We start from the raw sequence: 18360 nt of genomic DNA, 5'->3' as shown, positions 1-18360 counted from the left end.
TGTAAAATTCTTAATGGGCATATGTGACTATAACATTTTGAGTGACTGATTGAAAAACTTGAAAAAATATTAGAAGCGATGTTGCATAGCATGATTTAGATAGCTGGCTTACTGTGATCTACAAAATAATATACCTAATAATCACTGGACCAACATCAGTTCAAAATATTCATATACTACTCACTTATAAAAACAGCATATTCTGGGCCATTCTACTCTTTTTTAAAAACATTTTATTAGGGGCTCATACAACTCTTATCACAATCCATATATATACATACATCAATTGTATAAAGCACATCCATACATTCCCTGTCCCAATCATTCTCAAAGCATTTGCTCTCCACTTAAGCCCTTTGCATCAGGTCCTCTTTTTTTACTCCCCTCCCTCCCCGCTCCCCTCTCCCTTATGTGCCCTTGGTAATTTATACATTGTTATTTTGTCATATCTTGCTCTATCCGGCGTCTCCCTTCCCCCCCTTCTCTGCCATCCATCTCCCAGGGAGGAGGTCACATGTGGATCCTTGTAATCAGTTCCCCCTTTCCAACCCACTCACCCGCCACTCTCCCAGCATTGCCCCTCACAACCTTGGTCCTGAAGGTATCGTCCACCCTGGATTCCCTGTGCCTCCAGCCCTCATATGTACCAGTGTACAGCCTCTGCCCTATCCAGCCCTGCAAGGTAGAATTCGGATCATGGTAGTTGGGGGGAAGAAGCATCCAGGATCTGGGGGAAAGCTGTGTTCTTCATCGGTACTACCTCGCACCCTGACTGACCCATCTCCTCTCCTAAACCCCTCTATGAGGGGATCTCCAGTAAAATTTCTCTTTCACTAATGTGATTCAACCTCCATTCCAATCTAAAAAGAAAACTAGCAATCTCATTATGTTTCATAATTTGTAAAAATTCATTTTATTAATCTGTGGATTTAAAAAATCCACTATAAGAGATGGGATCTTGACTTGAAATATAATATAAGTAAACACCAAAATATCTTTAGTTTTTTTGAAAGCAGTCCATCGAAGATCATTTCAAGCCTCCCATGCATGCCGGACACAGGAATAGTGGGGAGGGTTAGAGAAGCACTAGAAAGAAAAATAATACCAATCATTCTAAAGAATGGCAAAGGTCTGATAGTAATAGTAAGATGTTTAATATATCCAAGAAATTCAGACAGAAACATATTAAAAATAAATAAATATCCTTTACTCTTTATCAAAAGTGTCCCAGTGGTGGAGTGGTTACAGCATTCAGATGCTCAGGAAAGGTTGGCCATTCACACCTACCTGCTGCTCTGTGGGGGGCAGATTCGGCCATCTGCTTCCTCAAAACATGGAGACCCTGCCTGGCAGTTCTATTCTGTCCTATAGAGTCAATGTGAGTTGCAACCAACTCAAGGGAAGTAGGTTTGGCTTGGTTTACTCTTAAAATTGCGTTCTCATGAGAGATGAGGCAAGGCTAAGGAAATATTCCAGCTAGAAGGACCACAAACAACTAGGACATTAAATGTAACCAATGACCCTCACAGACTGGATCATATCTTTGTCTTCTTTTTTTTCATATATAGTACAAACTTTATTTAGTTATTTATTAATCATTTTATTCGGTGCTCTTGTTACAATCTATACATCAATTGTATCCAACATATTCATACGTATAGTCCATTTTTCTTTTCTAGACACTTACTTTCCATTGAGCCTTTGGGATCAGCTCCTCTTTTTTTCCCTCCCTCCTCTCTCCCACTAAATCTCACACCTACTGACCCTGGTCTCCCTTCCCCTCTGGTTTCTTTTGTTCTGCCCCCTGGTTGAGGGTGAGAGGTTATTTGCCATTCATTGTGATAAGTGCCTCTCTCTTTTCCTTTTGCAAAAAAGACAGTAAAAGGACAATTGGTCAAATTTAAATAACACTCAGGTTTCAATTATAAAACTATAACAATAATAATTTCCTGAGTTCAATAATTCTATGTAGAATGCCCTTATATTTAAAGGACACACTCTGATTTCCTTAGGAATAAAGGCATAATACCTATGAAGGATAGTTTCAAAGAGTTGGAAAACATGTACATGCAAATTCAGTTTGGTGCTTTCGTGTGTGTGTGTGTGTGTGTGTGTATGTGTGTGTGTGTGTGTGTGTGCGCGCACGTGCACATGAGAGAAAGAAAAATGGAGTGATGCTTTCGGAAAACTACTATATTTTTTCCAACATACCTATGATATTATTCCCAAATAAAACATTTAAGAATTAATAAATTGTGCTTATCAAAACACACAAATAAGTACAATTTTGAACTTAGCATAACATTTTAAATTTCTATAAACAGGGAAGGGAGAAAACATAAATTTGATTAAAACATGTTAATTTTGTCTCTCTTTAACAGGATAGTTAATTTAATTATAAGTAGGAACTGTAATTAATCAGCTATACTTACATATGATATTATGGCACTCAATAGAGTTTTAGAAATATTATTTAAATGTTTTGTTAATAGCTTAGCTAGAAATTGCTTCTAAGTACTAATTAAACATGTCAAAAAATTTTTACTACGACTGTGTATTCTTAAATGTTTCTTTTGAAATCCAATAGCAATCTTCTGGCCTGTAAAGCCGTAGAAGCATGAATTAGTCCACTGATATCACATCAAACACTACAATTCTGACTTCTATTTAAAAAGTTGATATCTGGCAACAGTATGCTGTGGAATCTCCAGGGTAATAAATACCTGGCACTTGTATTTTGCAGTAGTCAAAATTCCTGACTCCTTTTTCTTGGGTCTCTGTCATGTATTTTGAATGCCTTCCTGCACCTAGTCAGCATCCTACTTGGTGGATTTAAATTTTACATTTGAGATCTCATTTATATTACCGATATCTCCTTTCTCTCTCCCTCCCCCTTTGTCCTCTCCTTCCTTATTTTGTTGTGCATGGTGTGTATGGGGTTGGGGTGGGGAGGGCTTTCCTCCATAGACAGAGCAAAGAGAGGAATCAACTTAGTCAAGGAACACTCAAACATTTTCAATCAATGAACTCCGCAGTCAGCTTGATTTTAGGGGAGGGAGCTTAAGGTTTAGACACTGATACATCTAACTGGTAGCCCTGATCCTTCAGCTTCTTTGTCCACACAGTATTCTCATATCTATAATGGGGATAAAAATGCATGCCTATCTGAGGATTTACTGAAGGTAATTGTCTAATCCACCAGTACTGAAGGAAAGTCATGTCAGTCCGCTGTTTCCCCTCCCTCCACAGATACCAAAACATTCAGTGTTCATGATTGCCACGCTTCCTACCTAATTTCCATTTTCATGTTTTCAGTGGAAGAAAACAACACCAACACACACAAAACAAGCAAACCCCAATCCCTGTAAATTTGCTGAGTTCTATAAAGCGAAAAACCAGACTCACCGTCATTAAGCTGATTCCTAATCAAAGCCAGGTCATTCTATAGGGGGTCTAATAAGTAGACATTCTTTTACTAAAATGAGTCCAAGACATTTTGATGAGAGTGGGTTAGGATGAGCTATTACTGAAATGTAGACAACAAACTAGATAGACTTAGGTAGCCACTTATGAGAGATTTCCTATGTACCGCCAGTATGTCTTCAAAGGGCTTTAGAAATTAAACCTCTTGATCACATTGTGAGTGTAGAATGCCCTCTTAGTTAGGCCCACAATCCTCTGTTGTGTACTGGGTCTGATCAGCCCCTGTCATGATGGTATGATGGCGAATGCTACATTCTCTAACGAAATAATGTGTGTGGTTGTCAACAGAACCACATTCTCCTGATAGATGGAAGAAAACTTACTTTGCCCCTACGCACATCATCATTACCAGCTCCTGAGCTTGTCCCTGCTCAAGCGTAAAAGCAGCACCACGTAGCAACCAGACTCAACCCTGCATTGCCCGGAGGCCAGCCGCCTGGCTTCACTTGTCATTTGAATCTCAAGGCCCTAAACTGGTTCCTGGGATCTAGCTGACACTCAATACATACCAGTTAAATGGTTGACAATAGTTATTGTGGTAGAATCACCACTTTGTAAAAACAGTTGAAACTCTTTGGGTTGCAAGTAACAGAAATTATGAGGGCTATTGAGGAACAATAAAGCCAAGAGTCATTACCCCGCCTAATAATAGCTCAACAGACTGGGCGCCTGGCTCACAGGTGGATTTTCTTTTCTGGCTCTCTCTTTCTCTACGGGAACATGTTACTTGATATTATTTCATAAATCACATCCAACATGGCAATGCCCAGAAGCCAAGAAGCAATTTTTCCCTATTTTTAGAGAAAGAAAACCCTTTATCAAAAGCCCACAAATTACTCTTACTAATTTCTCATAGGCCGAACTTATCAAGCCTACTCACAAAGAGCAAGGGCTTTCTGAACACAATGGCTTGGAATTTACCCCTGAATTAGAGAGCCATCAGTTCGCCATCTCTGGAAGAAGGCCGAGGCACTGGTTGCCTGCATAATATCGTGTCTGTGTAAACAAAGGGAGAAGAAGATGGACAAAACCTATGCTAAGACATGCTTGACTAGGAAACAACTTAATATTTTCTAAAGCGTAACTTGAAAAATGTAGATTTTACATATTTAAGCAGCAGTTTACAAAGCAAACTATAGAGTCTACAACTCTCAAGCAATTGATTTTGTGGGTGAGTGGGGGAAAGTATACAATATGTACATTGCTTAGTCGTCCTAGATGCCAAGGGCATCTGACTTCTGGGACAATGTTTCCTCTACCCCAAGACCTTCCTGCAGTGCCGCGTACACAGAGCTGACTGGGAATGCACCAGCACTGATCTCTGTTGTCTGTAGTAGAGGGAATTGGGTGTATTTCTTGTAGCAGAGGAAATTGAGCATATTATTTGTAGCAGAGGAAATTGAGCATTGAAAGGCTTATTTACCTGGGTCAAGCTCACATAGGTCCTAAAGACACAGTTAGGTCCGGAGTCCAGAGTAGTCTTGCTCTGAAATCGGAGGTCAGCGGCATCACGTAAAACAGATGCGTGGGTTTACAGAGTTCTTTACTTTTTTGGTCCAACACGGGGGGATTTCTAAAGGAGCTAGTAGTCAAAAGTATTGTAAATAAGACATGCTAGCATTTCAATTGGTCTCGCCTATGCAGTAAGTGTTTCTTCAGTGTCCACCGTGTGTTCCAAACAGTGACAAATAAAAAGCAAACTGTAGCCCTTCTTGTGTGAAGATGTGGAAAATATACTTTTGATAACCAGAGATAACATATAAATCAGTTAATATGTCAGAATAAATGCTGACATTCATGGCCAAAAGTTCAACATAATGTCACTGAGTAAATTTTTTCTAGAAAAATTCACAGGGATATGAAATATAAATTTAAATTAAACCTTAAAGCTCAATGGATATTGAGCTATGTCTATCATCTATCTATCTCTCTATCTATCTATTTATCTATCTACCTGTCATCTATCACCTAACTATCAACTGTATCTATTATCTATTGATGTATCTATGTATGTCATGCTTTTTAAATCTTTAAATCATAAATTCTCTACATCTTCTGATTTTGACCCTCATATTCTTGTTAAGAAAAAAATTTTCTGTGAAAAAACAGAAATTAACCTAAAATATACAGAATTTTCTATGTGGGGTTAGTAGTTACTACTAATTTATTTGATTCCAGTAAATTTCAGAATTAGCAAAGAGCTCAAGAAGAGAGAAAATGTTTTGAAACCAATGGTGACAGCAGGTGTATAATTATGCTTGATCTAACTGAATTATGGATTGCTCTAATATTAAGAACTCCCAATAAAATTATTATTAATATATTTTTTAAAGAATTCAAAGACACCTGGCAGTATGGGGGTTAAGCCTTGGGTTGCTTCCTGCAAGACTGGCCTTTCAAAATCACCAGCTGCTCTGCAGGAGAAAGGAGGGACTTTCCACTCCTGTAAGGAGTTACAGTCTGACATTCTCACTCCCGCGGGTCGATCCACTCCGTCCTGTGCTGGAAGATTGCTATGAGTCAGACTTGGCCCGATGACTGTGAGTAGTGAGTAGGAAGCAGAATACCAACATCAAATTAAGAAATTTAATAAAACGGAAAAGATTCACAGAATAAAAAAGGCCACAGGGAATTCAGCATGTATATATATAAATGGCAACTTTATTACTAACTCATTGATTCTCATGAGAGATTATATATACATAGGTATCATGCTTTCATCTTCTATGTAATATTATTTATATTCTTTCATAGAAAATCAATGGATTAATATTGCATTCTAAATATGTAGGTAACTCAAAAAGTATTGCTATTAAATCAAAAGTGTCCAAATGTGAAGGTATGATTTCACAACATATTCATGATGTAAGTCCATACAGCCTTGAAGGTGGTGTTTTCACCTCTTTAACTTTTCCCGGAATAATTCTGCACTCTTTAAATTTTACCAATTTAATATTGGCAATTTGGGAGTCCTGGAGAGATTCAAACCAAGTCCCCTTTAAATATATATTTGAGTTTGGGAAAGAAAAAGAAGCCTGATGGGTTGAGAAGAGGGATGTAGGATCAGTGGGGAAAGGTCCCCAATAAAATCTCTCTCATAGTGCATTCCTTGCTCCACTCCAAGAATGAGCAATAACTGGTGTGACAGAAAATATCCCTTAACACAGCTTTCTTGGTCCTTTTTCTCACCAATGCCAATTTCAATATTCTTAGTATTTCTCCCTAATTAGCCCCAGGGTCAGCTACAGGAAAATCTATCAAGATTACCCCTTTGAAATTCAAAAATAAAATCACCAGAACCTTCTGAGCTGAACACTTCCTTGAATTCATCTTTAAGGTTTTCCAAGGTTTCCCTAAATTACTCAACCCATTTAAAAAAAAACTTGGGTTGAAAATGATCATCATCCCAGAACATTGCAAAGACACAAAAAGTTGGGAAGATGACCACTTGAGTTACAATAAAATTTTTGTAATAGCCTAGACCTCAAAATTATTATTTTTTCAGAAAAGAACATTTAGAGTTTTTTTGGAAGGCATCATAATGAGATTATGACGCGCATATTACTGAAAATCTACAGCCACCTACCTATTATGGAGACATGTTTAAACACACTTCTTTTGGCATAAATCCAAGCGTGTATCAACTGAAATCCTATTAACAAACTTTTTTTAATGTACCTTTGTGTGTGTGTGTGTGTGTGTGTGTATGTGCGTAATTAGATAGGCTAAGCAAAGGTCATCAATATCATCTTCTGACAACTGTAAGATGAACTGCCTTTCTGTGATGGAAGGAGTTTTAGCATTGTTTCCATCATGGTGAATCATGATCTGTCAGTGCCTAGCTATAGGGTTACTAAGACTTGGAAATGACTCCAAAACAGCGGTATTGGTATTGGGTATAACTTATTAATAATCCTCATGACTGAAAATTCCATGTTTGAGTGTATAACTCTGAAGAATGTTTCCACATGTGCATAAAGAAGCATATACAGAGGTGTTCTTTGTAGAATTATTGCTGACAAAAAGCAGAAAGAAGGGGGGAAATGGGAGCAATAAAAATATCTTTGTGTAGAGAAGTAATACCATGACATGTAATGTATTAAGGACATATTTTATTTTAATTCTGAAAGTCAGCAGCTGGATGCTGACAGCTAGGAGTTGACAGGTCGGATGGGTATCCTCACTGAACATAAATAAAGAACCTTCACCGAATTTGAATAATATTCAAGCAAGCCACTTTGCAATCATGATGGAATAAGAGCAGAGACAGTTATGTAATCCCCTACGAAATTAGACATAACCAGGTACTATACAGCCACAAAACAAATAAACACTGTTTTATTCTCTTTTTATTCGTGAATCTCTTTTTGAAGCTATCGACTTTATATTTGTAGAGAAACTTTAGGTTCACAGAGAAATGGAGCAAGAAGGAGAGTCTATAAATACCACCCTCTTTTGCTACACTCAATTTCCTGTCTTATTAATTTACATTTGTTGGTATTTTTATTTAACTTGGTGAATCAATACTGAGATAATTATTAACTAAAGTCCATAGCTTGAGTGAGAGATACTTTGTGTTCATACTGCTCTATGCATGATGACAGATGTATAATGTCATAGATCCACAATCAGAGAATCTTACAGAATAGTTTAGCTGTCCTAAAAAGACAATCTCTCTGGTCAGGTTTTCCATACTGCCCCTCTGTCCCTGAAGACCAACTGGGGATCATTTTATCATCTCCATAGCATTGTTTCTTCCTGGATGTCATGTAGTTAGAAGTGGAATTACGTAGCATGTCATGATTTCAGATGGACTTTTCTATGTATATGCACACATATGTATTCACATATGTTTATGTTTATGACCACGTGTGTATATAGATTTGTGTGTGTGCACTTGTATTGTATAGTTTAGTAGTTCTTTCTTGCATTTTAATTATTGCATAATATGCCATGGGTTGTTCGCCCATCCACATACTGAGGAATATCTTAGCTGATTCCAGTTTTTCCAATTATTAAAAAGAGATCCAAGACACTGTCTTCACAGATGTGGTCGTGGAAATAGGTTTTAAACTAATTTAGGGGAAGCATAGAGGAATTTGATTGCAAGATTGCATGGTAAGACTATTTTACCTGCATTAACTCTTTGAAAATGGCTCCTCTACGAAATTTAAAAAGCATGTCTATGAGAAGAAAGAAGAACAAACATCTGTATTCCAACCCCCAATAGCACTTATATGTTCTTAATGCCTGCTCTTTGAAATGAAATAAAAAAAATGTTCCCACAAACTTTATGTAGATAAAGTTTTGGGTGACAGAGGTCCCTTCTGCAGTATTATGGTCGCAACTCTGCTTACTTTCACCAACCTGCAGGCCTCTTTGCCTTTTTTGTTATCTACCTGCCCCTCCCACACACACTTGCACAGACACACAGAGGACTTTGCAAACCTGGAGTAGGTAGGCCCACTGATTATGATGTTGACTTCGCCCTCATACTCGAGAAGCATCTCACTGACTGAGTGATCTGGAGACTCAATCAATCAATCAATGCTTTAATAGCCAGTTATAACCCCATTGGGAAAAATTCCCCATTGCATCCATACAAACAATGCTGCGCATAAAAATAGTGCAAGTAACAAGAAAGAAGTCAAAGGAATCTGGTTGTTCATGACTTTTCCCCTTCCATTTTCTTACAACTCCATTCTAACTCCCCAAAGGGAAAGACCTAACAAAAAGGGAGATGAAATATTTCAGTTTATCGATTTTCAAACACGCAACCTCGACTTGCAACTTCGAAGGCCTATTTTGAAAATTGTACGCACAGTGGTGTATTAATTATGGGGATTATGAAACCCCGCGGCTAGGTGCGTTGAAAGAGAAGAGGTTTTTAATTTGAGGAAAACTCTCTCTAGATTTGGATGTGGAATAAAATTTCTTGCATCGACCCGCACTAATGAAGATCAGAATGTTCTCTGAGTGTGATCAGAGCTGGTCCCTTGTTGATTACCTCTCGGTGAGTTAAGAGGAAATGGAAAAGCAAAAGCATTGATTTTGAAGAAATTTCTTGACTTGCAAACCACATATTACCCAAATAGATTCCCTCTTAATCTTTTAATAAACTAAAACAGTTAGTGATTTCTACAAATGATGTCTGAGACTAATCTCGTAGAAGACTCGACAGTCCTGCAGTGGATTAGAAGAGTCCCATCTTTCCATATTTGTCTTCGTTCCTATCAGTTGCTGAGTTTAATTCTTATTATCCAAAACGACAAGGCAATTTCAGACGATAAAATTTCTCATGTGAAACCTACACCTTTCGAATAATAATTCACAACTCCAAATTGGATTTGTGTGTGTGTGTGATTGCGTGCATACACAGAGCTTAGCTGAAGATGACAGTCGTATTTGTGAACCTATACTTCACCTCACAGATTAACAGGTTATTTTTTAGACATGGGAGATGAAACACTGTGGTTTTCAGGGAAAGATTAAAATGATATTATCCTCAGCTCATCGTGAGAGAGGAAATGACATAATTTAAATAGGTAAATAAGGCTAAGCTCACACAGTAACCATGTGGGAGAGGCAATGGTGTTTGCTGGCCTCAGGAAGATGAGGCCCGTCTTCTCAGAGGCGTCTCCCATTCCTCCTACTGTTAGATGCTGCCAAGTTGATGCTGCCTCACAGCAACCCCACGTAGCAGAGTGGGAGTGCCCATAGGCTTTTCTAGGCTGGAACTGCTCTCCGTACTGGAGAAGATTGTCAGAATTTCCTCCCTTGCCACTTGTAGGTGAACTTGGGTTTGAATCAGAAATCTTTCAGCTAAGAACCAGTTGTCTAACCATTTGTACCACCAGAGATTCCTATTTGCTGCCTCGGTTCCTATGATATGTTATCTTCCTAGTGGATTTCTCATATGAAATGTCACCAAGCCATCTATTCATTCCTATTTATGGGATGCTCTTAAACAAACAGAACAAACTCACAATCTGTTTACATGTAATGCCCTAAAGCCCTTAACTATGAGGAAGTCTCAAAAGTTCACAGAAGCATCCCATGAGCTTTGAATTCCATTTCTTCCATGCCTTTTTTGAAAGCTCACTCGTATGTGCCAGGCACAACTGTGCATAGACAATTTAGTACCGCATATTACTAATACGACTACCCCTTTTGGTAACTGTGAAGCTGAAAGCTCAGAGACACACACAGAGCTCCTGTGTGGTCTCCAAGTCCTCAGCAGCAGTACTCTTGATATTTTAGATTAGACAATTGTTTGTGATGCAGAGTATCTTGTGTAATGTAGGGTTTATAGCACCTACCCCTAACCTCTACCGTGTGATATATCACTCCATCTTCCAACTGGGACAAGCAGAATTGTCTGAGTGGATCGCCGCCTGTCTCCTGAGGGTAAGATCAGCCCCAATTGAGAACTGTTGGTTTATGTCTGCCTCAGAATAACTTAATTCATGTAGTTAATAGTTTTATATGCTATGATTTCCAAATGTTCATTAGCTGTACCTTTTGATTATTTGGGGATATGATTAAGAACTTTGACTCCAGTGCTGATAGGCTGGAGTGTACTCCCACTCTTCCTGTGATTGGTCTTATGACCTTGGGAAAGTTCTCAGCTTCTCTAGGTTTGAGTTATCTCATCTGTACATCAGAATGATGGATCTGAGGACCAAGTAAGATTCACTGGGAAAGTCTTCGTCACAGTACCTTTCCGGATAGACGGCCTTGGCAATCGGCATCAATAATCTCAACGTTTTCTATCAAGTCAGCATTCTTTCACTCTGATAGCTGTATAGTATTGTGATACTCTTAGCCCAGTCAGGAACTCCATGGTGGGGAAGGTCCTCGTGTGCAGGGATGAGACCAGCTATCCTGCATCAAGCTGGGTTCGAACTGAGGCGTGCAGATGATAGGAAAATAGAGAGCTATGTACAAAGCATGGGATCAGGAGGACTTCAATCTGATGGACTGAAGTCTCCTGTATATCTGAAGCTTGATTTTTAGACTCTTCTTACACAAGGGAATTGGTTACAAAACAAACATCAAAGAACTTAAATATTCCTAAACTCTTATCTATGCAAATGTTACTTAACTAGTCACAGTTTCTTAACCTTAGAATAATAAAAGTACTAGGTTCAAAGACAATCACAGGGATATGCAAGATTTAAGAGAGCCTCAGAGAGATCCTAAATAACTGAGTTATCCCTCAATGCTGTTAGCAGCAAAGTCACAAATAACAGTCATTTTGCAATGCTTTTTTCTGCAGAGACACAGAGATGCAGGGGACTAAATAGTCACCCATTAGTAAACACCTTGATCAGCTGGATGCTTCCTACACTTATGTGCAGATGGGCTCTTCAATGGCATTCCTTCTCTGAAACAATGTCTGGTTTCCATATAATTTGCCATAGTTACTGTTTTCCTCATTAAAACTGCTCATCTCATCCACATCACTGGCAAATTTGGTCACAGTTAATTCAATTACAGGGAAAGAGGAGCAGGGTTTATCTGTCCTATCTTCTCCTAAACCTCCTAGTTAGTTTCTCCTACATGGCATTGTGAATGGTTTTCTACTTGGTCATTTGTGTGTGTGTGTGTGTGTGTGTGTGTGTGTGTGTATGCATGAAAATGAGAACTGATTCATCCCTGAACCTGATACAATTCCCACTACACCTACAAATAATTCGATTCCCTTTTACAAATTTATTAATCTTTCCTTACATATTTGGAGGCCAAGGCACAGATTTAAGTATAGTTTAAATGCACAAGTTCACTTAAAAAAAGGAAAAAGAAAGCTCCCATAACTTATAATGGAAGATCGTGCAGGGCCAACAAAGAATACACAGAATTTGACTTAAAACTTAAAAGGAAGAGTATATGTAGTCAGACCTAACGGGGTGTTTTACATTTGAAAATAACTGGCTATAAATGTGTCTCTCACATTCATTAAAGTCTGGGTAATTGACCTAGCTGCAAAGCAACAAAACCCACGTGGAAAAAAGCACACCAGCCTGTGTGATGATGAGGTATCGATGGGATCAGGTACCGGGCAGATAAGAACCAGAACAAAATCATACCCAAGGTGAATAGGGAGTAGGGCATAGAGTGGAAACCCAATGCTCATCTCTAGACAATAAGATATCCCCCTACAGAGGGGTCACCAGGAAGAGATGCGCCAGTCAGGGTGCAGTGTAACACCGATGAAACACACATCTTTCCTCTAGTTCTTTGGTGCTTCCTTCCACCACTATCATGGCCTCAATTCAACCTTACAAATCGGATTAGACCAGAATATGGACACTGCTACAGACAAGAGCCCACAACACAGGAATCCAGGATAGATAAACCCCCAGGACCAGCAATGAAAGTAGAGATAACAGGAGGATTAGGGAAGGGAAGCAGGGAGAAAGGGAGAATAGATCACAAGGATCAACCTATAACCACCTCTCAGGGGAACAAACAATGGAAAAGTGGGTGAGGGGCAATGGAGGATGATGTAAAATATGAAAATAATAAACTATAATTTATCAAGGGTTCATGAGGGAGGGCGGGTGGGGGAGGAAGAGGACAGAAATGGGAAGCTGAACTTTTCAATATTCTTTGGTTTCAACTTGAACTTTCATAGGAGTAACTCATGGTCAGTTCCATTGTTTTCCTTTGATCTTTTCCCCGGTTGTTATTATTGTGCTTATGTATGATAATTTCCCACAGATATAGTTCATTTTATTTCTGTGTTTCTATCTTGTGAGATCCACATGTATAGTTATCCTTCACAGTTTTGAAAATATGCATTTGTAATGATTGAGTTGTTGGTCTTCCAAAATTCTATTATGACATCTTTGAAGTAATTTTGATTATTAAGATTTGAGAAGGAGTTGCATTAACGGGTCACCTTTTTACTCATATGATATTATCTTATCACTAACAACATTGTACTTCAGGATAGATCTTGAAATGTTCTTTTTGTAATGGATGAAATTCCATTTCTCTTCAATTTTCATTTGAGCCACAGTGGACGTCATGTTTGTCCAACTAAAAATGACAATACTAGTCTATTTCAGCTCACTAATGCAGAGTTTATCAATCTTTTTTGCACTCTAATTTATATCCCCCAATTTTCAGTGTTCAAGAAGATTATACAGTGTGCTAATTTGGAAGCATCTCTCAGTTCTGCAGGCCAGAACAGGGGAACTACAAATTTAAAAGAGATATTTTTCAAATAAAAAATTAATTTTGAACAATAAAAATTATCTTCATATTTTATCTGCATTGGTATAAATACGTTTTCTCTCTGAAAATTCAGTTGTCACTTTGTGTATAATTGGCCACTTCTTTCCCCTTTATTCTCACCTTCTATTAAGCAAGCAGGATATCCTTTCCCAGGGAGTGGCCTCTCCTGACACAACGTTCAAGAGGTCTTCTGCCGCAGATGTTCCCTGTGCAACATGGAGTTTGATTTCTTCACTGCTGCTTTCATAAGCGTTGGTTGTGTGTCCACATAAATGAAACACTTGACAGCTTCAATCCTTCCTCCTCTTATCATAAAGTTGCTCACTGGTCTACTTTGAGGGGTTTTGCTGCCTTAATATTGTTGTGTAATCCACAATGAAGGCTTCTGCTCACAGCAATAAGTGCTCCAATGTGCCTTGCCTATCAATAACAAGGTTGGGTCTGTGTACATCACAGCTTCTATAAAATATAACCTTTTAAATCCATGTTCCATTTCTCAAAATGATTTAGAGACTCCATAAATAAAATAGAATAATAGAATTTTTAAAAAGTCGAGTAGAAGTCCAGGTCATAAATTAGCTATTTTCATTTCTGACCCCCGTTTGCAGCTGCGGGTCCATGAAGTCATGGTTTTGTTGAATTCATTTTCTATTATGCTGCCGACTACAATGTTTTGACCATGTCTGATTATATAGTTCAATTGGAGTGGTGAAAATTACCGAGTAATTTTAAAAAAGTATTCCCTCTCAAAAGTCTGCAGAAATACACTCTCCCATTTAGAATGAAATTTATAGAATCGGCTGTTTGTGTGAGTTGTAAGTATTGGTTAATATTTTGACCAAGGGTAGTTAGATCTATCATTCAAGCAAATGGGATTGTATGTCTGTCTCTTTCTCTTCCCTACTGTGATATGATTCCAAACGAACTTAAAATATCTTCTTTGTTATTGTATATTTTGTACCCTTCTCTCCGTAGATCTGTTACACATTCCCAGAAAGTGTTCAACCTGTAATCACAATAAACAAGCATCTCCACTAAACCTTTGCTTAAACCTCATTTAAATGAGCTATGGGTGTATTTCTTTGCATTATCTAAATATTTTCATTTTTAGGAAGAAAGGAAGTAATATTTACAAATACATCTGTTCACAACTATTGTTAACTGGAATTGCCTAAAGGATTTGTGAAACCAAGGTTTAGTTTTCAGGAAATAAATCTCGGTTCCTTTTATGTCCTAAACTTCATCTTCATTGCAAATTGCATGACCTTGTGGGAGATTGCTCTCGGGCACATATATGAAGAAGTTAATTGCTACCTTATCTAATAGACCTTTCCCAGTTTCATAGAATCCATGTTTTCACAACATTACTAACTGGAAATTTGTTGAATTTCTTCCTACAATTGCAGAAAATAAATTTGTTTCTCTATAATTCCAAAATAGATATTCCACTCAGCATAATCACATTTTGGACTTCAGCCATGCTCACAAAAATCAAAGATTTAACTGGAAATATTAAGTACCATGCTCACTAATAGCCAAAGTATACATTTAGTTTGATGAGGAGAATTGGTGGGTAGATGCCAGGATAGTCAGGTTTTGTGTCAACTTGGCTAGGTCAGGCTTTTAAGAACAACTCATCCCCCATGATGTGATTTAACATAATATAATCAACTCTATATATGCCATCTCTGATTTTGCTCCTCTAAAGAACCCAGCCTATCACAGATGGTCACTATAGAAAATTAGCATCTGATCATAGGAAAGGGTTTGGGGAACAGTAGAGGAAGGAGTGGGCTGGTGATGATCAACTCTTCCTGAGGGGCTTAGTCACATCTCTCTAGAGAAAGTAATACTAAAGGAGGAACTTAGAAAAACAAGCAAGAGGAAGAACTGGACTTGTGAAAGCGAGCATCATTGTTGTTAGTAGGTGCCATTAGTCGCTTCCAAGTTATGGTGACTGTAGCTACAACAGGATGTAACAGCACCCAGTCCTGCACCATCCGCACTGTCGCTCATATGTTTGTAACCACTGTATCAAAGGTTTTCTTCGTTTTTATTGTCCCTCTACTTTAGCAAGCATGATGTCCTTCTCCAGGGACTTGTCTTTCCTAAAAGCTTGTCCAAAAAGAGAGCATAGTATACAAAAAATGCAAAAGCATAGAACATCTAAGGTACTCGGGGGGAACTACGGGATTTAAAATGTTAGGAACTCAAGGATCATGTGAGGGAACAGGTGTAACCAATTTGAGAGCAAGGACATAAACACGGGGTGGGCCATAATCGTGGCAAGCTAAAAATCAAAATGGACTCGAGTCTTCCTAGAGATATCTTAGAAGGAAGGCCCAGTGATGTGCTTCTCAGAATCAGGCATTGAAAACTCTATGTTGGGTTGCTATGAGTCAGAATTGATCCAAGACAACTGGTTTTTTATCTAAACAAGTGCTAATTTCTAACTCTTTGACAATCCCAAGTTAGAATCAGAGTGGCATGCTTCCATCTGCCACTTGAGTTACCTTGTGAATGTCTTCTAACATCAACCTGACATCACTCGAGAATTAATGAGAAGAAAATATTAATGTCTTAGGACGCTCTGAGGATTCTGCGTGCATTAAAGGGGCTCTGAAAGCTGAAGAGCCCCATCCAAACGAATGATCCTTTTTTCATAGAAGGTGTTTGCTTATCTGTTTTTGCATATTTGGGATTTACTATGTATTCCTTAATATATCTTATATAGCATGTGTCCTAAGACATGGACACATGGTAGCTAGTGGTTAAAGGTTGGGCTGCAGTCTTCAGGGTCGGCAGTTCAAAACTAGCACTACTCTTGTTGAGAAAGGTGGGATTTCAACTCCCTAAAAAGTTACAGTCTTAGAAATACAGAGGGGCAGTTCTACTGAGTCCTAGTCCTAAAAGGTCATTATGAGTTGACATTGACTTGATGGTGATGAGTTTAAGGCTTTTTAAATCATATATATCTCACTCTGATTTTTACAAATATTTGCAGACTTCCTATAAGGACTAGTCACTGGCAATTTGTCAGTAAGGAAGACAAATAAGACCTTGGTGTTGAGCACTTCATGATCCCCATTGCTGTGACATTTAGCATAAGATCTGTAAAGATCACTGATAGAAAGTATTTCAGGCAGCAAAACAAAACCCAACAACAACCAAAAGGAAAACCAAGATATAAGAAACAACAAGTTTAAAAATCCAGACAAAAAGTGAAAGAATGAGATTGTCATAAAACACCCCCCCCCCACCCACACAAACACACATTCACAGAAAATGTAGGATTTATGGGCCTCAATTTTGGAGCCCCTAGGAGAAGGCTGAGGAAGTGAGGTTCATAGTCAGGACAGCGCACCCTAATCCTCGCAGTCATAGGACAGAACAGTCAGGAAGCCAGCCACATGCTTGCCAGGCTCTAGCCTTTGACACCCTCTCCCTAAAACAAAAGGAAAATCTCCCTGGGTTGCTAGGTTACCTCCATATTTTAAATTCTGCCATCCCTGGGGCTCTTGACTCTTGCTCTCATGTCTTTATTCATCTGTCAAGGTTCTCAGCTGTTCACAGAGAGTGTCAGGCACTCATGAGAAGACCTGCTGCTTTGAAAACCGTCGAAATTGACTTCTCCTACCAGTCCAAGCACTTACCCATCCTCCCTCCCTCTCTCTTCCAGTTTGACCCAGAATTTCTTTATACACCTGTCATCTTGGGTCAAGGATGGCAAATATCTACTTTCAGCTCTGACTCACTGCTGGGGACTTCCTAGAAAAAAAACACCGGGAGAAAGAATTTTCTGAAGGGAAATGGAAAGTTCAGCATGGAATCAGGGTATAACATTGGTCAACCTTTTCCTTGAATTGGGTGGGATGCAAGGTATAAGGGAATCTACTTTATTTTCAGACAATTATTTTCTTTAATGCATGCATATAGTTTTATATCTTCATTAGGCACCAGATCATAAAAAGCAGATTATATTTATCTAAACTAACAAAAAAAATTTTGTTTGCGGAGTGTACCTGAAAGGCTTTAGGTTTTGCTATCTTGTATATAAACTTGTTTCCCCCCCCCCCTTAGTAATAAGTCAACATAACCCACTACCAGCAAGCTCAGCTTCTTGAATAAACAATGTACAAATGACTTATCCTCAAGTCTGTTTCGATCTCTCAATCAACCAGCTGCTCCCACGTTGACTGCAGCTCATGGAGACTCCATGTCTGTCAGAGTAGATAGTGCTCCGTAGGATTTTCAGTGGTTTACTTGGCTAGATTTAGATCTCTGAGTCTTTCTTCTGAAATGCCTCTAATCAACTCTAACTACCAACCCTCAATTAATTAACCATGTATGGTAGCCACTGGCACCTCCCTGGGAATCATTCTTACCTGGGAATAAGCATGAAACAACCATTGACCTCATAGACCTGTCTTGCAAATTCAATGAGAAAATGCCTTTAAAATATGTGACTTAAACCTTATACATTTTAACAGCAATATCAAATGATGGTGGTGATGGCAGCCAAGTATGTATGCCCATGGAGAGAATTCTCCCCACATGCAATCCAAAAGAAAAGGATCTAAGCGTTTCCCAAATCCAGTGGCATCGTGGGAGCTACTGCCCCTCTGAGGCCTGGTT

Source organism: Tenrec ecaudatus, chromosome 18, assembly GCF_050624435.1.
Source record: "Tenrec ecaudatus isolate mTenEca1 chromosome 18, mTenEca1.hap1, whole genome shotgun sequence".
Taxonomy (NCBI): Eukaryota; Metazoa; Chordata; class Mammalia; order Afrosoricida; family Tenrecidae; genus Tenrec; species Tenrec ecaudatus.
The sequence above is the reverse complement of the archived record's forward strand: the minus strand, read 5'-3'. Positions refer to the sequence as shown.